General features: G+C 46.5%; 1 protein-coding gene across 3 annotated transcripts in view; it reads right to left on the bottom strand.

The window, feature by feature from the left end:
• Positions 1-25,047, bottom strand: part of Npas2 (neuronal PAS domain protein 2) — a 186,450-nt gene extending 161,403 nt beyond the window's left edge. The window contains exon 1 of one of the 3 annotated variants that reach the window (XM_087898097.1): positions 24,811-25,047. The gene's annotated coding sequence lies outside the window, so the exon portion shown is untranslated. Of the gene's footprint in view, positions 1-24,079; positions 24,296-24,810 lie in introns of those variants that run through there. The other 2 variants (XM_087898098.1, XM_087898099.1) reach the window with 2 other exon arrangements.
• Positions 25,048-26,280: the final 1,233 nt, after the last annotated feature.

Here is a 26,280-nt window from a genome sequence, read left to right as displayed (position 1 = left end):
CTGCAGAAGCCTAAAGTGTTCTTAGGTAAAATTATATGTAACAAATGTTTCATTTCCTTTCCAAGTGTGAGTTGCAGGGAAAACAAGAGAGAAGCTGAATGTCTCAGCAGCGCACAGCAGAACGTTTCTCCGGTCAAAGCAGGCTTACAGTGAATGTCTGGCAGCCTCGGTTTAATGAGAACATATTTTCTGCATGATCTCAGGCAAATGACTGAACCTGTCTGGCCCTCAGATCATAGCAGAGTTTGAATGTCTCCTCAAAAGCTTCCATCGAAATTTAACTGCCATTGTAATGGTATTAATAGGTGGGGATTGCAGGAGTGATTGGGTCATGAGAGCTCTCCCCCTTATCACAATTGAGCATTTCTGATGAAAGGGTACAGTCAACTGGACCCCCTCGGCCTCAGTGTTCACCTCCCCTTCCGCCTTCCGTCACGGGATGAAGATGAACTGCCACATCTTGCCTTGGACCTGCCAACCTCAAGAACCATTACCCAAGCAAACTCGATTATTTATTATTTGCCTCTGTGTTTAGAATTCTGTCGTGCGGTGAAAAGTGGACCACGCCAGTCTGCAAGTTATAAAGTGGGACAAGGCCGAGGAGCCCCTGTCAATACGTTCAACACTTTTCCAACAGTGAATGGAACAGCTGTGCCTTTCACTAGATGATACAGACCCTGCCCAAAGGCCAGCGGCCGAGACATTTCGGGTGCAAGTTTTATTTCATGCTACAGAATCTCAAAATGCTTTATTCTTGGAACTCAGAAAAATAGTTTAAATAACTTAAGGACACAGATAATTGTTCTTTCAGGGACAAAAATAAATACTCATTTTTTTTTAACTTAAAAAAGTCTTATTGTTATTCTTGGTAGTCAATGGCATAAGAGTTGTTATTAGGAAGGGGAAAAAAAAAATCTTGCCAGCTTTGAGTTACCTCCTACACACAGCGGATGTCATTTAATTTAAAAGCGCAAACACACACGGGGACAGAGGAGATGTCTTTCTAAAACCATCCCCTCGTCAAAAAATGCAGATGCCTTTCAAATCCCTACACAATGTTTTTAGTTTATTTATAGAACTTACGTAGTTTAAACACATTTTCTGTAAAGCTTTAAGGCCTTAAGCTGCAAGCTTCCTTCCTACCCCGCATTTTCTAGAAAAGTAAAAGGTTCCATTGCCTCTCTTGACTATTCAACATGTTTCCACTGAGGAATTTCCTGTAAATGTCAGAACAAAGCCACACAGAGGACCCCGAGTGTCCTGAATGTCAGAGGGCTATGGGGCCCACGACTGCGGGGGATGAGTTAGCTAAACCTGTGCAACAGCCTTCGGGCTTCAATTCCTGAAGCACCCAGGGCAGGGAAGCTACGGCACTGAGCTTCCGGGGTGGTGCAGGAATTCACTGCTCCAGAAAATTCTAGAATGGTTAGCATAATCCATTCTTGATCGAAAGCTCTTCTGCTATGGTGAGGACCAGGTTAAGGCTGAGAGCAAGAACCCCAGTGCTGGTCCTTGTGGGCGGACCCTGTCCTCTAAATGGCTCTGCCCTGAGAGAAGCTGCTTTCCAACATCATACATCGGCTCTAAACGATTTAACGTACAGACAGGGCCGCATATAAAAGCAGAACTCTTACAGTGAGCTTGCAGGACCCAGCCCAGGGGCCCAGCCTGCACTATGTCAGACTTGCAGAAGTCACACCATTATATAACAATAATCCCTGAAGCCAAGTATTACCAGAGACCCCCCGTTGGCCAGGACTTGACGAGGAGCAAGTTGCCAGGTAAGCTGATGTGTGTTCCAGTTTGGACCAACCAGAACAAACCAGTGTACACTCCCAACCTGTCACACGCTGACCCCTTTCTAGTTAACCCCGCCCCCTACCTGATTGGCTCTTCTGGACCAATCATATCCATTCAGAGAACCTTTTTCTTTCTTTCACTATGAACTCTTTTCCTGTCCCTGCTTGTGTGGGTGGCGGCGGTGTCCAGCCCCCTTACTGTAGTGAGGGCTAAGAAATCTTCACCTTTCTCTCTTGGGAGTCTTCCTTTATTCCAACAGGACAAGGTCTCTCACACCTTCTTCATGCTCCCCTCTATCCAAAGCACCGAGGACAACTTAGCAAATTCTTCAAATTCTTTCTTTTTCATTTCATTTGTTTATTTGTTTGTTTGTTTTGGTTTTTCAAGACAGGGTTTCTATGTTGCTTTGGTGCCTGTCCTGGAACCAAGTCTGTAGACCAGGCTGGCCTTGAACTCACAGAGATCCGCCTGCCTCTGTCTTCCAAGTGCCAGGATTAAAGGCGTGCGCTACTACCGCCCGGCCAATTTAACAAATTCTAATGCAGGCGTGAGACATGGCTCTGGAAAAATGATCATCTTCTCTTGCCTTCAGGTAGAGTGAGTGACCTGGATGAAAGCGTTGGCAGTAAATACTCACTGATGTAGAAAAACTAACCGCAGGTGCCCACACCATCCAGGGATGTGGATTAGGGTAAGGCAGTGGTTCTCAACCTGTGGGTTGTGACCCGTTTGGGAGAGGGCTTGGACAACCCTGTCATGGGGGTCATGTATCAGATATTAACGTTATGATTCATAGCAGGAGCAAAATTACAGTTATGATGCAGCAATGATTTTATCGTTGGGTGTCACCACAACGTGAGGAACTGTATTAAAGGGTCACAGCATTAGGAAGGTTGAGAACCATTGCTCTAAGCCAAACTGCCATCAACTTCATGAGTTCAGTGCTTCCTACTGTGAGACTCCATCTCCACCGGACTTGTGCTGTGGACTGCTGACCTTCCCTCTTAGAAGGAGGGGTAGATAGGGGCATTGAACCCATACCTAAGTAATCAGCCACTGCTGCCAGCCATTTGTAAGCAATTCTGCCCTAATTGCATACAGCCTTGGGGATTCTGGGAAGGGCTAGAGCAAGCAGGGTAGGGAACACCAGGGGGAGGGGGCTCCACCTTTGCAGCTATAGGCCATCACCACGGTGGGTAAAGACTTCTCAGGGCTGATGCTTTGGGAGTCACCTGTTCTTGCCAATGCCTCCACTCCCAGGATTCTGTTGTAAGCCAAACAAACCCATTGGCTTCCTGGTGTGAACAGTGGTAGATTTGCACAGTGAATTGTCGTCAGGACCTTGGGAGGGAGAAGTGGACGTTGTTGCCAATCCCCCAAGGAAGGGATTCTTGAGAAAGTGAAAGGGGGTGGCTACTAACACTAGGAGTCTGCCTCAATGATACCCTTACTACTGCAGATGCGCATCAGTGACTCAACCCAACCCTTTTCAGTCATAAAGCCAGCAGGGAACGTGAAGCAACTTTTCATCATCATGGGCTCCTCAGCGCTGCTGGAGGTTGAATAAGCAAAGGTGAACATTTATGTTTTGAAGCAGGGTCTCATGTAGCCCAGGTTGGCCTCAAACTTGCCACTCAGCTGTGGATGGCTTTGAACGTCTGATCAACTTGCTTCTACCTCTCAAGTGCCTTCGTTCCAGGCATGTGCCAACATGCCTGGTGGATGTGATGCTAGGGATCAATTATATCCAGGACTTCATGCACGCTAGGCAAATGCTCGCTTCACTGAGCTACATCCCTAGGGATGGTGGTGGAGAGCTGTAGAGAGAGTAAGAGCAGGAATACAGGGGATAGGAAGGGGAAATGGGAAAATGGGGATGGCACTTAAGTGGGGGTCAGGTAGAGAGGTATACAAAAGGAGTGAGAGGGAGAAGGGACTTAAAACCTACCAAGGGTGCTTGATAGATGATTAATATAGATAGATATAATATTGATATATTAAATGAAATTATGCCACTTGAAATGATCGTATTCCCCCCAAGAACCACAGATTAGTTAACAAAAACTCTAGTACTAGGCATGAGAAACCTGTCAAATTGTTGGTCCAGGACATCCAAGAGACTCCCGAAACAATAGAGCCTATTGTTATTTTTACCTTGGTTGCCTCCTGGAAGTTTAAGCCCAATCCCTATTGCTGAAGACACCATACACTTTGGACACAGGACTCAGAGAATTCGAGGTGGAACTGACCAAACAGCTACCTCCCTAAGGACTTGATTTCACAGTAGCAGAAGGTGTGATGTGCAAACTGCTAAAGGAAGAAAGTAACTAATACTCCTACCCAGATATGACCAGAGCAGCAAGGTATCCCTAAAGTGCAATAGTTTGGATGTAACCAGCAGCCGTCTAATTTGTCTCATGACCCTCTAGACAGGAGGAAAATCATTCCTGGTGCTGCAAACATAGCCAACTACTCCTGTAGAGCAAGGCCATGGACCTTAAAGGAGCACCTACTTCTGCTGCTGTTCTAAACCAGGGTTCTTCCCAACTGTATTCTAAATGCTCATCCGGATAAGCGTGGCTCACACCCTTTATCAAACCAGCTTCTGTTCGCAATTGCAAGAGACCACTAAAGACAGCTACAACCAGTCAAAATGCAGAGAACAACTCACCATGGGGTGCCCGGATCCCACTGATACATCTACAACCCAACTCCTGCATCTAAGGCTCAGGGAACATCCTCAAAGAGGGGGCAGTAAGACTGTAAGAGCCAGAGGACCCAGAAGCCTGCTGTGAGATTGTGCCTGCTAACCATAAGATAGCAGTAATGCCCTTGAAATCTCCACAGTGTGACTGCCTAAAGACCTGGACCATTCCAACACTAGCTGACATCCCAGCATAGATGGGAAAATCTCACAGGGCTGCACTCCTAGATGAAGAGGTACGAGAAATGAACACTGCTGAGAGAGGGGAAAAATGAGACTTCAGGAATGAGGCCTTTGATTGGTGATCTGGTATTGACGAGTTAGCCCTAGAAGCATATACACGCAGACAACTCAGGCTGGACTCAGCAGATTGTAGTTCTGTGTTGGCTTGTTTCTATGTATATGAAATGTAACGACAAAGTTCTAGAGAAGGAGACTGAATTCTGGGGTGGGGCAGACAAGGGAGGAGAGGGAGGAAGGAGCAGGAGGGAAGAAATGAATCAATTCTAGTTAAAATGCTCAACTAGTAAACTTTTGAGTAGCATTTCCATCTGCTTATTTAATTCCCTAAAAACTGTTATTCTAAGTATGAAGTATATATTTAGAAAGAATCATCAGAACGCTCACTAGCCATAGCTCTGGACTCTCTGAACACCTCAGGTAAAGGTCTACTAAGGTTTGCATGAGTCCTCAGAGTTCATGCGGTGATTTAACCCTCCGTGAAGGAGTTATGGGAAGTAGGTTACTAGGCATTAGCCGAGCAGTAGACTCCTGATTTTAAACAACAAAACGGAATGAAACAAGCAACAACAAAAGATGAGTGTGGCTTCCTTGCTCTTGCCTGTCTCCCTTCCACTGTGGGATTGTGCAGTCTCAAGGACCTCATCCTATGCTAGACTTCCTAACTACTGGAATCATAGGACAAATACATGTCTGGTTATTGTAAATCCCGGTCTCGGGTAGTCTGTTACAGTAACAGAGGAAGGCCTCTTGCAGGTCTGGGACATGACACTAAACCTCTCCAGTATCCCATTACACACTTACCCCAGTGCCCAGCACAGTGAGGGCCTGACAAACGATGGGCCCACGTGAGATAGTTAAATCACCTCACCGTGTATAGGACCAATGCCAACCCTGTGTTAGCTGGCTCAGCACTGACAAAAGAACCATCAGATCTGGCAAGGCTTATAGCTTACAGCAACTGACCATTGATAGGATCCCAAGCATCTGAGTGTCAGGGACTATCTTGGCAGACCAGGTGTCCCTCTAAACCCATCGTCTTTCTCATCATTTGCTCATCTTGTCTCCTCTGAGTAGCGAATCACTTTCTGTTTCCTGGGTGACCACAGGACCGAGGACACGAGGGTTAGGCTACCTCAGCTCAGGAATGGGTTATCTCAATATCGCCGCCCATTTCCCAACCTATCTGGACAGCCAATTGATAGGGTGGTATCAGAAATTCTGAGAAGGAAGTGGTTCAGTCGGGCATCTGTTATCACCTTACCCTGATTCCTGATATTTTAGACAGGCTGATCAATGTCACCTCTTTCTTCCAAGGAAATGGAACACCAGGCTTTCTTAATCAAGGGAAAGTTCATATTAGTAAGAGTTTGGAAAGCACTTAAGCCTAACTTGTTCCCTCTATTGTTTGATATAAATATTAAGAAATAACAGAGAAGACAGAGCCATTGCAAAACTCGGCACACAGGCCAGGCTATCTCAAAACACTCAAAGCGCACAGAGCAAAACTTCAAAAGTGAGCTGTTTTCTCTGAGACTGACACAGCGTCCTCACATAATGACAGATTTGGTAACCTGGTTATTGAAGTATGTGCTTGCTCATCCCCGGCCAAACAAGGAACTAAATCACCGTTCACGGTCTGAGTTTAAAATATGTGTGTACAATGGTAGGAGTGGGCATGGGGTGAAGAGAACCGAAGATGAAAACTTGAACAAAGTAGAGACTTTGGACTCTGATCAGAAAGAAAGTGTATGAAATTTCCAGATGAGGCCGATCAACTTAGAATGCCCGGGGGGGGGGGTGTGTGCAGCATTTCCCACCCCTCTCAGAAGCAGGGTAGGATAGAGTCATCTCATCAAACTGTATGTTTCTATAAAAGAACCCAGGGAGAGAGTTTGTGCAAAAAAAAAAAAAAGTACTGGGTGTTTTGCTGAAAGAAGGAATGGGCCACGTGGACCCTCCTTACAGGCAGAGGTCACACACAGGCAAAGTCTCGGAGTCCTAGATGAGAGCTAATTGCAAACAACAGTCGCTGTACACATGAAACATCAAATACAACCCCCTGGACACGGATGAGAAGGATTCACATGCTTAGCATGTGCTGATCAGAAGCGGCTTTTACACAGCCCTAAATTCCATATAAAACAATGACACTGTAATTTAAGCAAACAGAAGAGCTTGCAAGTGCTGCTCACAGTCAGTCTAGAGATGAACTTCAAAAGCTGAGCACACGATCTTTAAAATGTGTAAGGCTCTTTAATCGACACAATAGTGATTGTACCTAGACAGAACACGGTGTGTAACTCCAAGGATCAGATCAGGGCCACTGGAGGAACTATTAATCCCTCGCAAACATTTCTTTATGTTAGAAACATTCAAAACTCTCTACATTGTCAATTCTGAAATAGTCCATCAATTGGTGTCAGTCCCAATTCCCCTTCTGTGCCATGGGACATCAGAGGTTATCTTTCTTGTTCCCTCACATCTCACCCAGCTCCTTGCCATCCTCCCAGCCTTTGCTAGCCTCTATGTTCCCCTTTGTGTCTATGAGACCAACCTTTGAGGCCTCCACATTTGAGAATATGCAGTACTGTCTGCCTCTCTGTAGGCACGACATGTAACCAATATGAAACACAAGCTCTAGACACCCTAGCTGTTGATTTTTTGATAAAAACAAAGAGGAAGGAGAACACTCTGCGGATCCCTGAAATGATCTACATCCCAATATTAATATTCATTTCCAAACGGCAATCAATCTCTTTTTGCATCCTAGAACCACTTCTCTGACACAAAGGAGTAAAATGCCCTTTAGTCTTAAGTACCAATGGTTTTCAAAACAAGCCCCGTTATGTCATTTGATCATCACAAGTGGAAGGTGGCCGCCCATCTAGAGTCCTAACCGAGTGCCTGCCAACAACATAAATCTAGCTCTCCCCATTTATCAAGGAAGCTTCTTTTTGCAGCAGATGGAAGCTACAGCAGAGACCCACACCTGGTCAAAATGCAGAGAGTGAGTGACTGTGGGGGTGCTCAGTCCCCGCTGATGCACCTACAGCACAACCCCCATACCTAAAGCCCGGGAAACAAATGCAGACGAAAGGGCAGAAAAGCTCTAAGACTCAGAGTTTCAGGATGCCTGCTTCAGGATAGTGTAGTTTAGACAGGAGAGGGTTGCTGTACCCATGAAGTCTCAACAATATGGTTTCCTAACCACAACCTGCATAGTGACCATGCCAGTCAATATACCAACATGAATGGGGAAGACTCACCAATTGTCATCCACAGATGAAGAGCTCCAGGCAATCAATGGCTGCTGGGGGAGGGAGGACTACCTTTTTCCAGGAATGAGCTTCCAATAATGTGTCAAATCCCAAGAAGTTATCCCTACAGATGTGTGCATATAAGTGACACTAAGTGTACTCAGTAGGTTGGTTGGGTAGATGGGTGGATGGATGGATGGATGGATGGATGGATGGTTGAATCGGTAGATGGATGGATGGGTGGGTGGTTGTTTGGTTTGGTGGGTGGGTGGGTGGGTGGGTAGGTGGATGGATGGATGGATGGATGGATGGATGGATGGATGAATGGGTGGACGGGTAGATGGATGGGTGGATTCGTGGGTGGATTAGTGGGTGGGTGGGTGGCTGGAGTTGGGGGACAACAGGAGAGATGTAAATAATGTAAATAATGTATAGTGTATGACAACCTCAAATAATTTTTAAAAAACTAAGTCGTTCTAAATAAAACAACAATAAAACAAATAGAAGGCAGCCTTTGTTATCTTAAGTGCTTCAGAGAAGTAGATAACTTCACTGAGGCTAAAAAAATGGCTGGAAGACCAGTGACTTCGGTGCAGTAAAGGCCCCAGCCAGTAAGTCTGATGACCTGAGTTTATTCCCTGGGACCCAAAAGGTGGAAAGAGAAGTGACTCCCCAGAAATTGTTATCTGACATTCACAGGCATTGTAACACAGAGAGACGCACAGTCACACACACACACATACACACACACACACACACACACACACACACACACACACACACACTGAAGAAGTAAGTGTATTAAAAGGATCTGGACTGGGGCTGGGAGGGCCTTCTGACCTGGGAGACCCAGTTCTCTGCATCTCCACTCACTAACTCTGCAAATCAAGTTTCAAGGACAATAAATCAGATTCTAAGTTCGCGGAGAGCACATTTAACATCCAATTTATGGAAATCAGAAAAATGAACCAAACTGGTGAGGGCAACTGGGAGCTTAAATGGCAGAAGATTTTTTGAGTATGTCAACAGAACAGTCCTGCCTTGGCTCCTAAGATGACCATCGCCTTTACTGGATGGTAGGTAGGGTGAGAAAGGAAGGCTGTTCCAGAGAGCCCAGTGAAGAAGAGGCAGGTGGCCGCCACATAATGGGAGGCTGGAGGCAATTCCTCCTAGGCTCTGATTGCTGAGCCTTAGGCTCCCCCTCTGTAACACCGTGGCTTTGTCTTCCCAACTCACAGCCCAGTCAACTGCCCCAAGTCTAGCTGACAGCGCCTGCAAACAACACTGAAGCTGTCTTTCTTCTGTATCTTATCTTCTTGGGGTGTGCTCCATTTTTCCTCCTTTTAGCTCAAAGAGGGCAAAAGGACTCATTTAAAGAAAACTTGATTTAACTTCAGTCTCATAGGAAACTAACTCTAAATACAGCTAGGAGTCTGTGATACTTATCAAAACACTGCACATGCGGAATGAGATCTGTTTGTCAAAAAATATATAGTATCGAAGGTATAACACAGAGAATGGACAATGAGGGAGATACAGTCTTTCAAGGGTGCACCATAGGCATCCATTGGCCCTCAGTGATCTAAATGAATTATTCTTTCTGCCAGAGTTCAAATGAGTTCAGGTCTTTGATCTTTCTGTAACATCTTAGGGTATTAGAATTTACCCTAGAACAATGGGAAAGTCTGGAAGGGTGGGTCTCATTCTTGCATGACCCAGGTGTCTGTAAGCAACCCAACTCACTAGAAACAGCAAAGGAGTGTGGTAAAGTAAAAAATAGTAAAGGTACATTGAAGTGCTCAAAAATATCCTTGGTTTTGATGATTTATCTCGGAAAAGAGAAGCCTACCCCAGAACTAAGTGAAGATCTTTGTTTTCCAAGTCACCCAATTTTCTCATGCGCTTTATGCAATCCTTTGGTATTTCTGACTAAATACTCCCCTATCTGGGAAAGCTGAAGAGGAAACATTCCGTGTAAATCTAGTTTATCTCCTTCCCCGACCGCTGTGACTTAGAGACCTACTTTGAATGTAGACAAAACTGTACCACCGTGAATAAGGGAGGCACTGATGCCAGGACGCAGAAACATCTGTGTGTGGAACTGGTAAGGAAGCGGTCGCGTAGTACAGCCACTCCTGATGCTGTGGTTTAGATTTTCAACATCTCCAAAGGCCCTGTATTGAAAGCATGAAGCTACCAGTGGAGCCTTAAAGCAGTAGGGCCTAGTGGGAGAAAGTTGGGTCATTGGGACGTGTTCCTGACGGCAACTGGAGAATTTTAGTCTCTTTTCTCTCTTGTTTTCCTGGCCATGAGGTGAATAGCTGGCCCTGCTACATGGTTCTGCCATGTATCAAAACAGACCCCTAAACAGCAGAATCAGTCATGAACTAGAGCCTTCCTATTATTGTCTCAGGTTATTTTGTTATAGTAAAGGCAAATTGGAAAACACTCAGAAATTCTGCTGTACTTTTGAATCATTAACTCCTCAACAATTTGTTTTATGGTTGGCCCATACAAATTCAAACTCCCATATCACCATTGCTCCACAAAGAAACTTTTGTCTTCTATTTTTTCTATCTATCTACCTATCTACCTATCTATCGATCCATCCATCCAACCATCCACCCACCCACCCACCCACCCACCCTTTCATCCATCCATCCATCCATCCATCCATCCATCCATCCATCTTTCTACATTGCTGGGATCAAATCTAAGCCTCACACATGCTAGCCATGTATTCCACTATTGAATCACATCCCCCATTTGCCTTGCCATTCCTTAAAACATCCTTCCTTAGTCAGTTTGAGTGTTGATTTCCTAGAGTTTTGAAAATATATATTCAAGCATCCTTGCCATGTACCCTTTCACATGCAGCCAGAAATAATTCAGAGAGACATTACCAAAGAATTCTGAAGGAAAAAAAATTAGAAATTTCTTGGACTCATTCTAAGGAGGTGCTGAGTGGCTAACTTAAACTCTCTGAGGGATAAATATGATGTGTGTGTATACCTAAGTCAATCATAAGACAGGTCAAATTATCTTTATGCCTACAGATTTTGTTTTTCTTAAATGGTAGTGGCAGACAGATAGGCAAATAGGTAACATATAACTGGGACCCCTGATGCTCCCATACAAGAAGAGCCCAGTACCTTGGACCACAGCTGACAAAGACATCAGAAGGGAAGGAGGGCTGTGGTGTCTTACCCTGCCCTTAGCAAAGCAAGTAGCCCTCCTGAGGGGTATTCCCCTAAGTTAAAACAAAACAAAACAACAAAAACGTGGAAAGGGCTATTACTATCTCTGGAGAGATTAAAGGGTTAAGGGTGCTTGCTGCTCTTCCAGGACCAGGGTTCAGTTCCCCACATCCATGCCACCTCGGAGTGGGGCTCACAACTTTCTGAACCTGCAGCTCCAGGAGACCTGACCCCTTCCTTCAGTCTTCACAGACACCCACACTCACACTTACACATCCCCACGTAGACACACGTACATGTATACATTTAAAAAGTCAATCTTAGAACATTCTTTTACTGGAAAGCCTATAATGCTTTGGTTGTATTTTTCTTTATATTACACTGAGGGCTGAGGTTTGCACTCATGTGTGGTGGTGGGGGATGGGAGAGATTTCACCATAACCCTGAGTGACTGCTTGGAGACACAGAGACTTCTCCACAGTTTTTTAGGCATCTGCATTTGCTGGGGGGACAGGTTGGGGGATACAGCCTTGCTGAAATGTTGGTTGGCAAACGTGGTACCCAAGGCAGCTCCTCCCACAATTTTTCGAGTGACTTCCCAGCTGAGCCCGGTTGAAGGAAGTTGTACCTGACTCCAAGAAGATGAGGAGCGGCAGAATGAGTGTCCTGATTTAACAGTCCTTATTACAGGCAGAGAAACAATTTTTAAAAGCAGGTTAGCTACTCAAAGATGGCAAGAGACAGAATAATGATTGTGCCCTAGAAAGACTTTCCTGCCAGCGCTCCTCTTTTGTGCCCTTTCACATGCAGCCCTCTCTCCCCAAGAGCTGGGTGGCACAGAGAAACCAAATTGCACACACCCAACAGCGCACAATAGCCGTGCACTTGAGCAAAGTGCTTAAGTCGAAGCAGGCGTACGTCGAAGGCTTGATTTGCTCTGGACACGTTCTTTATCATTTTGGAGGTGGCATTTCAGAAAAAAAAAGTAAATAAACACTGCTGATTCTATTTTCGGTCCTTTTTGTAAAGGGTTACATTCAAGCTCTGACTCCAGCTGAGTGAGTCATCTCACTCCTCCGGGCCTCAACTTCTTCCATGAAAAAGAAATATGGCAACAAAGTAACCCCGCACCCCAGAGACTATCATTGAGTCAAAGGGAAGTCAGATATGTGTGGAGAGGATGACAATGACCTCGGCATGGGCTCCCCTCTCCCAGGTGATCGCTGAAGCTAATGATACTCATACTTGTCTAACTGCTAAAGGACACTTGAGAAGGACATGCCCAGCAAGGGACTGTGCATGTGTGAACCCTGTGGCCAACCCTGTACTACCATGAATCTGAGGACTATTGAAAGTGAAGATAAACCCCAGCTAGATAAGAGAACGCATTCTGGTTGAAGGTAGTGAACGCACACAGAGTGAAGGTAGTGAATGATAACGCAACAAGGGAGCCTTATTTTGCTGTACCTCCCTCCCGTGTGTGTGAGTGTGTGTGTGTGTGTGTGTGTGTGTGTGTGTAGATGCCCACAGAGACCAGAAGAGGGTGTCAGATCCCCCGGAGCTGGAGGTCCAGTCAGTTGTGTGCCACCCAATGTGTGCGCTGGTCCTCTGCCAGAGCAGTGGGTGATCCTAACCACTGAGCAATCTCTCCAGCCTTGACCAAAACAAACAAACAAACAAACAAATTGTCTAAACAGTTAGAAGAGAGAATTCTGAATGTTCTCATCATAAGGAAGTAAGACGTGTTGGCGATGATGGACAAGCTGTTTCCCCGAGCTGACCCCCACACAGAACAAAAACGTGCTAGGGAAACACACTGTCTCCCAAAAGGATATACGGTTCCTTGCCAGTTGTTAAACTTACTGTCCTTAGTTTTATTTCTAGGTGAAAAACACCAGGACCAAAAGTAACTTGGGGAAGAAAGAATTTATTTCAGCTTATACTTCCGGGGAGTGAAGTCAGGACAGGAGCTCAAGGAATGAACTGAAACCGAAACCATGGAGCGATGCTACTGCTGCTGGCTCCCTCTCAAACTCATGGGCAGCTAGCTACACTTCTAACAAGGCCCAGACCCACCTGCCCAGGAATGCCTTGCAGACAAACCCACAGGCCCACCCAACTGAAGCAAGTCTTCAATTGTCCAGGTGTGTCATGTTGGCAACAGAACTAACCAGGATTGTCACTAAAGTATTTACTATTTATTATAAAAGCAAGGTACTTTGTAAAAAAAAAAAACTTATTTATCTGAAAAGTTGGATGTCAGAGACTAGGAGCGAGGAGGTTCACCGAATGAGTACGGGCATTCCGAGCCCAGCCCTGCCCTCGTTTCTCCCTGTACTGGCTTGCCTACAGAACTCTGACTTCTTTATCTTATTATTCTCATGTTGGAGCACAGATTGGGGTGAGCACGCGGAGCGATAAGGTGAGGCAGGGCAAAGTTGGCCTTTCTGTCTACGGCACGGCCCTCCAGGGACTTCTGGGTGCTGCATGAGTTGGCTGTAGCTTGGGAAGCCTCATTCCTGAGGACTGGCTGGAAGGAGAGCCCAAGAAGTCCCTGATTCTCCCGATGAAGAAGCTTCCCTGAGTCTAAGTGGAGGGAGGAAAGCACCCAGCCACCCAGAAATGTGCAGGCTTGGTGTCACCTATAAGCTCCAGAGCCAGGGCAGGCAGCTGTGGGTGTGTTCACCTCCAGTTTTCTTGTGGGACACATGAACTATATCATTAGGACGTGACCGCGGGCCCCATCCTTCCCTGTCAGTCCACTTTATTAGCCAGAACTCTGGTCCCATTGAAAACCAGCTCAGTTTTGCTCTTTGGGAGCTTCTGGCACAGGAGGAAAATGACAAGACCCTCTCAGGGAGGGAGGAGCTGAGACTCAGTAATACTTCAGACCAAACTTCATTAGAAAAAGAAAAAGAAAGATCCCATGGAACAGTGAGGGTCACATGCATCACCTGCACAGCCGCACACAGCCCATAAGATTCAGAACCGGGAATGCACAGAGGCTGTTTGATTTGGATTACAATCTCAGGCACCCGGGGTTATCACCGCACTTTGTTCTTTTAAATGGACAAAGCCTTTGAAAGCAAACTGCAACCTCGAGCAACTGCCAAGACTTTCTGAGTGTTCCGCTTCTACCGTCGACTTTCACTTTCCCTCACTGTGTTAGCCTTCAAGAGGACACTGAGCGACGCTATGCTTTTAATTGTGTGTGCAGACAGTGTTCATAGTCAGGAAAAAAAAAACCCAAGAGCCTCATTCAAGAAGAAACCATCTTGAGGCTGGCATGTCCCCAGCTGATGTGTGCAGCAGTTTGGTGAACGGGTCACAGCAGCGATGAAACCATACTACTTCTTTTTTATAGGAAACTATTTAGTAAGGAGTCTATGTTCCTGATTTTCAACTTTTTATATTGGTGTCTCCCTTTACAAAAGGAAAACTTGACTCTTAGGTATTTGGTATTTGGAACTTGCCGAGGTTGTTTGGTCACAGCAGCGGGGTCAAGACGTCAAAGCCTCCTATTATGGGCCACAAGCTGTATCCATTAAGCCATACAAAAGTGTCACTGACCCGTGTGACAGTATAGGCTGGGATTTAAAACAAGGTCGTAAGTCAAAGCTGACATGCCCGAGGATCAGAGGAATTTTTATAGGCACCTAATTGAATCACATATACTAGAGGTGTTAGAAAACACAAGCATCGGAGCCATCGGGATGGCTCAGTGAGTAGAGGTACTTGCCACCAAGCTCGAGGATCTGAGTTTAATCCCAGAAACCTACACGGTAGGAGGAGAGAAGTGCCAATTGCAAGTTATCCTCTGACTTTCACATTTGAGCCACGGCATGATGGGAGAGGAGACACATCCTCTTATGGTCTCAGATCCGTTCTATTTATTAGCTTTAGTGGTGGTTTAACTGTCTTTAGTCACGAGTTTAAATACTAGAGATATGTTTATATATATATATATATATTATGTATATATGTATATATACATGCATGTATGTGTACATGTGTATATGAGTGTGTTATGTGCATATATTCAGAAAGAATAAATAAATTTAATGAAGTATAAAAAGAAGACACAGAGGGAACCTCCAGTCAGTACATCCTAGTGAGGCACCAAACGAGGCACCTTAAGAAGCACTAAATGGTGATACGACCCAAGATACACAGAAAGGCAGGGACCAAAGGAGGCTGTCTACAGCAAGTACAAGTCACCTCGATGACCATCCAACAGCTACTTTGTGAAGACATTATGGAAATGAGAACACAAAAAGAATGGCTCTTTTTAAAAGTGTAGGCATGACATAATCTTAGCGGAACCCTTATTTCCTAGGTTTCAGCCATCAAATGGCTATAGAACCCAGGCTGAAGCTGACAAACAGGAAGCTTCTTATAGGGGAATGCCGTTGTCCCAAGAAGGGAGCACAGAATAAGAAACCCTTTAGAGTAGAAGGTCTCAACCTGTGGGTCGAGACCCCTTTGAGGGTCATGTGTCAGCTATGCTGCATATCAGATATTTACACTACAATTCGTAAGAGTGCCAAACTTACAGTTATGCAGTCGCGATGAAAATAATGTTATGGTTGGGGGTCACTGCAACACCAGGAACTGTACTAAGGGGTCACAGCACTAGGAAGGTTGCGAACCACTGCCCTAGAGAGCTGGAATGGCAATAGGCGAGTGCTGCTGAGTAAAGCCACACACCACACAGTCAGCTTTTTGCACCCTTCAGCAATGCATCCACAAATGCCATCAACCGCAGATTGAAGATATTTGGAAATACATTATCTATGCTGAACATGCACTCATATTTTGTTTCATGTTGTGGCCTGTATAGTACAATATTGATCTGCACAGCCATCATAGGATTTTCAGGGATCTATGCAACGCATGAGTGATTTAAAGTGCACCGGCAGACGTGTGTAGGTCACATGCAAACATTACATCAGTTTGTATAAGGCGCTTTAAGCATGCTCAGGTTTTGGTTTTCTCATGAGTCCTGGAACCCCTCCAACCCTAAGGGCACTAGGGATCACTGTATGTCAATCAATACATTTCCAAACAAATGTGGTGCAACCAAATGTGCCATCTTGACGCCTAGAACATCATCATTTGTGTAGACCATGAAAACTGCCAGGGACCTGTATAGTACAGAATGGTAGAAAACCCAATGATGCTAAGGTAAGGCCAGGATAACTTGTAAGCATACTAGTTGAGACTTGGGGCAGATTTCTAAAGAAATCAGTGGTTATGAATGAATGCCAAACTGGCCCAAAGTAGGAAGGTCGACAAAGTACTGTCTGCCCATAGGAGAATCAATGTGAGGCTTTCTTTGTCATTCTCCCGAGGGGACACATCTGCTGTCTGGCAGGAGCCATTTAGTTTTCTTAGCCCCAACATTGAATGCTATGGCTGTTAAGTGTGGTGGAACACACCTGTCACTTGACATTCGAAAGCCTGGGCTATACAGTGAGTCTGAGGCCAGCCTAAGTTTCATAAAGGGAGACTCTGTAGTGACGGAGAGGGGACTATTTACATCTAGGCCACCTTAAACTCTAAACCCCAATATCGAGACACTCCCACACCTTACACATCATCTTCAGAAAGGAGACTGAAAGCAACTGTTTTGTGCCCACTCGTGAACCTGGTGCCTGGGGGAGACTTGTGCAAATCAGGAGAGAAAGTAGAGCACAGAACATCTGTGCTATCCAGACCAGGCGGCTCAAGGCCAGCTCACCACTCTCTGAGATTTGAGGCTGAGATTTGAGGAAGGTGGAGTATGGAAAGCCCCAGAAGCAGCTCACAAGTAAGAATTTCCCTCGTCTTGAACGAAGTTCAGTTTGCCCTGAGTCACCCACCTAGAGACTGCTGGCAAAGCAAACCCGACGTTTGCATGGGATGACATGCTCGGTCCCTGGCATGAAGGCTCTGACGGCCGTTCTACAGTGGCCACAGTCATTTACCCTGAGTGAGTTTCTCCTCTGGACTCTCTAGTGCTCCTGCCGCATTCTCCGCCCCACAACAAACACAACCCCAAACTTGGGTGCAGCAGGGTTTCTCTTTTTTTCTTAGATCTTAGTCTCTAGGGAAACCAGCATCTTTAGCAGGGCCGATGAATGGCAGGCTGTGCCTTCCCAAGACTGTGAGGGTTTGAACGAGAATGGCCCCCACAGGGTCATGTGTTTGAATACTTGTTCCCCCCACTGGTGGAACTGTTTGGGAAGAATTAGGGGTGTCACCTTGTTGGAGGAGGTGCTGTCATTGGGGGAGGGCTCTGAGGGTTCAAAAGTCTCCGTTCCCAGTGTGCTCCCTTTGCCTCTTGAGTGTCAATCAAGCTGTGAGCTCCCAGCTATTCCAGCCGCCACACTTTTGCTTTGCTATCGTGGACTCCAGCCTTCTGCAATCGTTAGCTCAAGACAAATGCTTTCTAAATGTCCTTGCTCACACTATCTTATCACAGCAATTAAGAAAGTAACTAGGACAGAGAAAGAGATAAACGCGTGGATGTGGCAGATGCCACGACTGGTTTGGTCACTACTGCAGTGGGCCTGGCTTTCTCTGCCTTCGGGTGAGCTCATCCTGTCCCAGGTGCTGTCAACAGGAGGCTGCTCTGAACTGTTCACCTGAGATAAGCCTGGCTTTAACGACACCTATTTCCAAACATCACTCACCCTTGCAAAATGACGGGAAACGGAAACCAAGAAGTTCCAGAGCTGAATGCATGCACAGCAGCCTGGATCTTTAACGTGCTTCAGGGGGCTCTTGCTGGGAGCTTGGGTATCACCTGTGGCACTACTGAGACCTGGTGGAACCTTCAAGAGATGGGTCTGGAGGAAGGAAATTAGCTTGCCGAGGGTGTGCCCAGCCTGTCTCTTTTTATTTCCTGGCCATGATGAGGTGAACAGAGCCCTTTTCTCATGATCTGCTATGTTATGAAGCAGAAAGCGATGGAGCCAGGTGACCCAAGACCGTAACCTCTGAAAAATAAGCCAAAAATAAATATCTCCTCCCTGTAATTAGCTTGTCTCAGGATTTTATCACGGTGTCGGAAAACTGGCTAGCACAACACTGGATCAAGGTTTCTCTATGTGACACTAAATTCTATTGATGTGAAAGACTTGTAGTATCACCCAGAAGCTCCTCAGCCCTACACACAGCGCCAGTGACGAGACACTGGGCTTTAATAAAATTAACCAGTCAGAATTAAAGAAGAAAAAATCATTTGCATTTGTGTGCCAAAAAATGTAAATATTAATAAAACCGATGGGGTTATAGGCAGTGAGTCCCATAAAAAAAATAGGAAAAGAAAACCGACGGGAAATGGAGATGCCCTTACTTCTTGGTCATCTCCAAGTCTCCTCTGTCTTCTGTCATTACTGAAGATGGTTTGGTGACTATTTGATTCTTCTCAACTTATTTGGAATCCACACAATAAAGACCAAAAAGATATGTCAGGTACCTGTTGGCACACCCAGAAAGTCTACTGAGAGCTCTCATTAGGAAGTCGTATCTATTTGTGTGGCTAGTTCCTCCTGGAGAGTTTCTCTGTTTGTTTGCTCCCATTCTCTTGTCTATCAGAGGACCATGCATGGCCACTGCTGGAACAAGAGTACTACCCTGCCAACCACCTTTTTCTGAAGGGCGATTAGTATTTCTTAAGTTTCATTCATTCCATTTTCTTCCCTGTCTTCTTTGTGAAAAAGTCAAAAGATCCAGCATCTTTCTCTCTAGCTGTGTCTTATGAGCGACACAACATATCTGCAAGTGATAACTGAACCTTCAGAAAGCTCAAATCAGAGTACATCAAATGGTAACACACGGGGCCCAGCAATAAAGCCTCTCAGAAGTGCATGGGGCCAGTGCTGGGTCCAGTGGCACACGCTATGATCCCAGCACTCTGAAGGCAGATGCTAGGGGGATCTCTGTGATGTTCGAGGCCAGCCAGAGCTACATATTGAGACCAGAACCTGAAAGTCTCTCTCATTAGAGTTTTCTTGGAAACAGATCACTAAAGATCATCTAACACCATTCTCTAAGAATATCCCAAGATTACAACAAGGTTAATCACTTGTATTCAATTTTCATACACAGTCTCGGTTTCTAAGGTTTCCTTTTGCACCATTACACACACGGGAAACATTGCCCAATGATTGCATTCCACGCTCTCCATCTTCTAGCTTACCCTAGTGCATCCAAACAATCACAGGTGGAAATAAGTGCCCTACGTGTGAAAATGCACAGAAGAGATGTGAAAGTTGGGTAATACACAGTGGAGTGAAGACACAATGGCGAGACAGTCAAGCCCCATGGATGGGCAGCATGGGTACCACTCTTTAGCCATCAACTGAACAGTGTCTACCAATATTCCAAAGAGATAGACCTTTTACTTGGGAAGCCTTTCCTAGAAATGCATGACCTACAAAAGTATGAATTACAGATGAATATATTAAGGAGGTAGATAAAATTGAAAAGTGAGAGGAATGTAGTCAATGGTGGTCATAGACATGGGCTGAAGAAACCAGGTTTTAGCCACATCAAATGATACTATATGGTCCTTAAAGGGAATATGAGTGATGATGACTTTCTTTTTTTTTTTTTTTAACAAAGCAAAGCTTTGTGCCACACAGTTACTTTTCAAGATCGGCAGTAATATATATAGAATGAGCTTTATTCTAAAATATTTGCCTACGTGTGTAAGTGCATCAATCAGAATGAGTAGCAGAGCAAGCCCCATGGTTAAATTCCTCCCCCTTGTAAAGGATGAGGGAGTAGAGGCACCTAAGTGACCTTAGCTACAACTCAAGGAAAACCTAACTGGGCCGGTTACACATTGTAGCAAAGGTTTTAAGAGCTCGGAAATGTCTCAGAGTGGACTTTCTGGGTAGAGCCCTCTAAAGAGACCCTGCTCTCACCTCTGCATTCTTTCAGCCCCGCCTACCAGAGGCCCTTGGTTTCTTAGCTAATAGACACTACATCTTTTCTGCACAGGACTGTGTGGGAGAAGGGTGGCTTATTCTGTTACCTCTTCTCCAGAGCTAGGGAAACTTTCCTAGAAGCCTCTGAGTCGCCTCACCTCACATTTTATTGGCAATCACTTGGAGCCAATCACGGGAAAAGGCTACAGGCCCTCCAGGGTTGCTCATCAGTGTTCTCCTCCTGCCCCATGGTTGGGGAGAGCAGACTCCTCTGAAAAGCCAGGTTTCTTTCAAGTCAAAACATGGGAAATGGTGGCTAAGCAGGCCATGGAGAGGTGAAGGGATCCTTTGCTTCTTACTGAAATATATTTGTTGTTTGACTTTTTTTCCTGTAAGATTTTCCTGTATGTGTAACAGTCAGTTGTCATTATCAAGTTGACTGGATTTGGAAAGACAGCTCTGGGTGTATGGATGAAGGTGTTTCTTGGGAAGATGCACCCAGAATATAGGCAACCTCATTTCATGGACTGGGGTTCTGAGCTGAGGAAAGGGCACGCAGGGTAACCAGCTGTCTCATCCTCCTGTGGCTTTGACCTTCCTACCATGATAAACTGTACCCCAAGCTGTGAGCCAAAATGGTTCCTTCCTTCCTTCCATTGCTTTTGTCAGACATTACGGGACAGCAATGTGAAAGGGACAAAATTCTGTGTGTGAGTTTTAAGTCAACTATAAATATTTTAAACTCTGGGAAAGACACTGGAAGGGGAAGACACCCTGGCCAAAATATGCATTCTCATTCACTTCATTATTTTCAGTCTTTTCCAACATCTACGTGATGTGTTCTTATAAATAAAAAAACTTTTAAAATGATCTCCATCTTTTACTATTTTACTCACTCTTGCACGGCAGATTTCCTGGGGAGATGTAACAGACACATCTACTCACCCTAGATAGGGAGCTCATGACAGCAGAATACAGATACCACCAAAGTCCAACTGGGAGGGCCAGTGAGTTTTATTCGGGTAACTGACAGGGATATGGGTGAGGAGCTATTTACAGGAGCAGCAATGACAACAAGAGCAATCCCATTTGCTAGGCCTCTGTACATCCCTTACTGGCAATCCCAGGAACCTGGCAAGACAATCATCACTCCACTACTTTTTCTGATGAGAATATTTAAGCTTATAAATGTTAAGAAGTTGCCCCTAGGCACCTGGGTGTGAGGGAGCCTAGCCCAAGTCCCTCTGACTTCAAACTGGGTTTTATTTCTTGCCAGGTCGCAACATGCTCCTCCATTCACACCAAGGCACAAAGGCAGCGATGAGGAAACCCTCTCAGAAAACTCCGGTCAAGGCTCCTCCTGGTCCACCACCCTAGGAGAGGCATGGCAGAAATCCATTGCACTTGCCTCCCCCTAGTCCCTTAGCTCCTAGGGTGTAGGCATGACCCATCTCCATGTGATGTATCATCTGGGCTATTGTTTAGTACATGTCCAGTTAGCATGTGTTAATGAAAGCAAATGTATCTCAGAGCTTGCTAGTGTGTCACACCGGAAGCTGGTGAGATGCACCGAAGCTCCTGAACTAGAATCTTTGTTTAACAAACCCCCACCCCTAGTGACTCACTGTGTTCTGAGGCCCCCCCCCTTCCACCTCTTTATACACACTGTGTATTTCACAGAAGAAAAGAGAAATTCTCTTTTCTGTTGTGAATCATCAAAGGGAACCAGGCATTCTGACCTGCAGTCATTCAAGTGGCCTCTAGGGGAAATTTTCCCAAGAAATGACTCCTGGCCTAACAGCACATGGCCCCTAATCTAAAAAAAAAAAATTCAAATGAGAAACAGCACGGCCTGAGCTAAAGAGTGCATGAAAAATGTCCCTTTTTACATGCTGGTGTTTAATAATTGTTTCCTGGTGTACTTACGTGCTATTAATCACCCTCTGATTTAACGCAGGATTACTCATAGTTAAGTACCCCATTAACACTCAGAAATTTCTAACCTTTGGATAGTGATTACCGACAGTTCAGCTTGTTTCCCACACCTATTTATTGAGCATCTATTATGAACACGGCCTCATAGAGATGAGAGGAAGAAATGACATATGAACGTCACTGTCCGCAACCTCCTGTCTTCGCTACAAATAGAACTGAGGATGGGGAAATATGCTAATCAAACATCCCTGTAAGCCAATAAGGCTTCAAGTACCATTTTCACTACTTAAATGTGAAACTCGATTAGATGCCTGCTATGATGAAGCCAATTAAACTGTTAGCATAAAGCAGCCAAGAATCCTGAGTCACTAGGCTATTTTCAACCCCTCACAATTTGACCTGTGCTGGGGAAGATGTTGCCGTGTGCAGGGTATCAGCATCAAACAGCCAGTGTTTGGATCACAGTGGAAGTTCACAGGCAGTCATTCACATATATACCTGTATGTATGTACAGCCAACACACATATGCTTGTTTTTAAAATTCACAAAGCTTTAGTACTTTGGCTTCTTTATAAGCAAAATTAGAAGCAAATTTATAAGCAAAACTCTGGGGCAAAAAAAAAAACATATGAAGACGGAGAGACCCATGCATTAATTTAACCCAAGGAAATTCAATACCATTGACTCTTGCCCTTGAGAAGTAGCTGCTTTTATAGGTTACCAAGACCTAAAAGGACAGTACAAAAAGATGGATTTAAATTGATGACACATCATGCAATTTTTAAAGCTGTTTTCATTGTTTTTATGTTTCCATTATTAAACGGCCAGAAATATAAAGCAGGGACCAAATTGTTACCAACAACTAAGTAAGCTTTAAAAAATTGCAATTATTACCATCTGAATATCTATCATACTAGAGGTTTTTCCTTTCAACACACCGATTGTGAATGTCTCAGTTCATTCTCTAGACACGCTTAAGTCTTGGGGATGGTGTTGAACATTTTATTAATAATGTACTTTCTCTAGAGTATAGCCTGTGCTACTCCCCAGGAAGTCACTCTGGGGAGGAGTGAGAATAAAACCATTTCTACATCTGCACAGCGGGACACATCAGCAAATAAATAGAGGTATGGATTTCTGAGGGAAAATGGCAAAAAGCACATTTACAAATCTTCTAAGCCACGCTCCATGTCTCTCTGAGACAGAGGATAATTACTGAATGCTTTTATGCTCCACACTTTATTTTTAACTAAATCTGTAAGTAGACTGCTGGGAAATGCCAATACTTCTACTGGTTCACATTTGTCTGTAACGAAAAATTTTGCTTTGTAAAATAGTGGCCCAGATCGCAAACTCTCTTTTAAAAAACATGACTATATTTATTTGGGGGTTATTTAAAAAAATGAAGGTTATTTCTGGCAACGTTTTTCTTCAGGGGAATTTTAGTAACAGGATGGAAGATCGAGCAGTATTTGCTCTTGAGTCTGAAGGATTCCTTCCAGGGCTAGCTCTGTTTTTCATGCAAGCCTTAATTAGTTGGCCAGTTAGCTGGATGGGGACTTCATTGTGGGAGACACAAAGGTGTTGAGAGAGCCATCCTGCCAGGAACTGCTTCAGGATTAACTACCTGGAAAGTCCAAATGGGAAATCCCTCCTATTAAAGAAAACCCTATTAAGGATAATAGAGTTCTAGCGGTTGAGACAGACAGACTAGCTGTCTCCGCCGACTCAGTTAATAACTACTCAATATTCACCTGTAAAGAAGCAAGCTAATCACGAACTCGGGGCAGATCCTATGGCAATGGGCAGAGAAGAAACACTAAGCTGGCCCATCTAGGACCCTTGCAACACCTGTTGAACGCTGCAACTTAGAACTTTATGAGCTTAAGACTCCCGGATTTAACCTTAGGAAATTTTAGAATTCGTGGAAATGCGCTTGTATACGTAAGGTTTCCATCTTGCCTCGTCAACAAAACTGGCTACTAATTATTTATGAATCACAGAGCTGAAAACAAACTTTCTTACCTTAAGCAGTTAAGGAGAGGTGGGCAGAGGGGAGAGGCTGGCTTTGAATTGAGCCTCTCGGTACCTGTCCCTGCCCTCTGGTTCCCACCCTAAGTGGTTTTATAGAAAGGTCACGGTGCACCACTCCTCCACATGGGGAGGGGCCACACATCCCAGTAAAGCAACGCTCTAGCACCCAATCCCGGGAGTCCCAGAAGCCTCGGGCTGTCTAAGCACAAAGACCTGGCTTTCAATCCGGCCCTAAGCCGAGTCAGACCCAGGGACACGGTGACACCAGGGCCCCGGCCCGGTAGTCACACTCTCCAGACGTCCCGGGCTTCCTATGCTTAGTGATGCACGAGGTGAATCTCTGGAAGGACAGCTGGCAATCTTCAAAGCTCCTGTCCCGGACGCAGTACCCCTCTAGTACCCTCTGAGGGCCCTGAATCCCGAGGTTCGGGGTGCCTAGTCCTCTCCCTTGGCGAGCAGCTCCGGGAACCCACCGGCCGTCTGATTGCAGTGGTCGGTGGGACCCGATGCCCTGGGCGACAGGAACCGTAGTGCGCAGGACTCACCTCCCCGCGCCCCCACCCCCGGGTGCCTGCGCTGCGCAGCCTCGCGCGGTGTCGCGCCCGAGCGTCCCTCCCTGCCCCGCGCGTCCCCAGCGCTGGCGAGCAGGTGACCAGAGCCGCGAGCTACGCGCACGTCTTCCTACCCGAAATCATGCGTCCCCAGGCGCAGTGGCCTCTTACCTCCGAGCTGGCCGGGGTGGCCCCACCAGGCCGGGCACCAACTGGGCCGGGGCGACGCGCCTCCCGCCGCCGCTGGGAGCCGGGGCGGCAGGCGGGCTCGGGGACCTTCTCCCGGGCGGCGGCGGGAGGCGCTGCTCTCGCCGCTGCCGCCGGGGTCTCGGAGCTCCGCGACTGCTGCGCGGGTCCCTCGGGTCCTGCGGGAAAGCCCGCCGCTCGCGCCGCAAACTCTTGGGCGCGCAGAGCCGGGGACCGCCGCCGCCGCCTCCCCGCCCCGCCGCCGCCTCCTCCCTCTCCTCCCTCTCCTCCTCCTCCCGCTCTTCCTCCTCCTCCTCCTCTTCCTCCTCCTAAGCCTTGAGGCTCCCGCGGCTGCCCGCTCTCTCTTGGCCCGGACCCAGTCTGAGCCGCTCACTCAGCGCGTGCCGCAGGGACACGGACCCTGCGACCCCCGGCGTCTCTCGGAGGCACAGACACCAGTGCGTCCCCAAGGCCGCTGTGGGTCCTGCGGGGGCTTCAAGGATGAGCTTGGGGGATAGAGGTGGGGGCTCCGGCCAGTCTGGGTTCAGTGGAAGGGTGGAGGTTGTGTTTGGCGCGGAACCGGGAAGAGAGGAGGCAAGGTTGTTGACATCGTGGAGCTGCCAGCTGGGGTCCCGCTAAAGTTGTCACTAGGGGGGTAGTAAAGAATCCTGCGCCCCGGGGTAAATGGAAACCATCGCAGTGCCTGCTGTCACGGGAATGGGGTGTCCTGTACGCTAGAACATAACTGTCACTCCCCCTTGTCCAACGCAGACCTGAAAGGACAGACCAATGTGCTTCTGTGACTCAGGTCAACTGGGACGTGGGTGGGTGAGGAGACACCAGGTGAGAAGAGAGGTTCCGGGGACGTGAGAGTGAACGCTGTTCGTGGAAAACAGCACCGGTTGTTAGAGAAGAATGCTCGGTGCCTCCTCCAAGGCTAATGTAGTTGGTCCGGAAAATGGGTCAAGGGTTGGCAAGAACCCGCTAAGTGTCCCCCTCACAAGCCTAGGCCAGCAGGTCGGGGGCTGCGGCCAGGAGGCGCCCTCGGAGCAGCGCCGGGCCTCTCCCTCCCCGCCCCCACTGCCCTCTCTCCTTTTGCACCAGTGCAGGAAATGTTCCACTGACCTACATATTTTTCCAAACATACGTGACCTTTTTTTTTTCCTGTGGGAGGAGACAGGCAAGAATCCAAGAGAAAGAGAAGCTGGAGCGAGCGGCGCGCGCAAGAACACAGGGAGGCTTTTTACCAAGCTCCTGCAAACCCCAAGCCGAGACAGATGTGCAGACACGGTGTCCCAGAACCAGGGGCTGCTGTTGGACACGCTGAGGGGCTCTAGGGCGCGAATGGGATGAAAGGCGGAGGCTGCTAACCCGGTAACCCGGTGAAGGAGTACAAGGGTAGCATGCTTTACTCAAACCCATAACCACCCTCCACTCCCGGCGATCACGGAAGGC

Source organism: Myodes glareolus, chromosome 18, assembly GCF_982192425.1.
Source record: "Myodes glareolus chromosome 18, mMyoGla1.1, whole genome shotgun sequence".
Classification (NCBI taxonomy): Eukaryota; Metazoa; Chordata; class Mammalia; order Rodentia; family Cricetidae; genus Myodes; species Myodes glareolus.
Note: the sequence above shows the minus strand (reverse complement) of the source record. Positions and strands in the feature narration are given on the sequence as shown.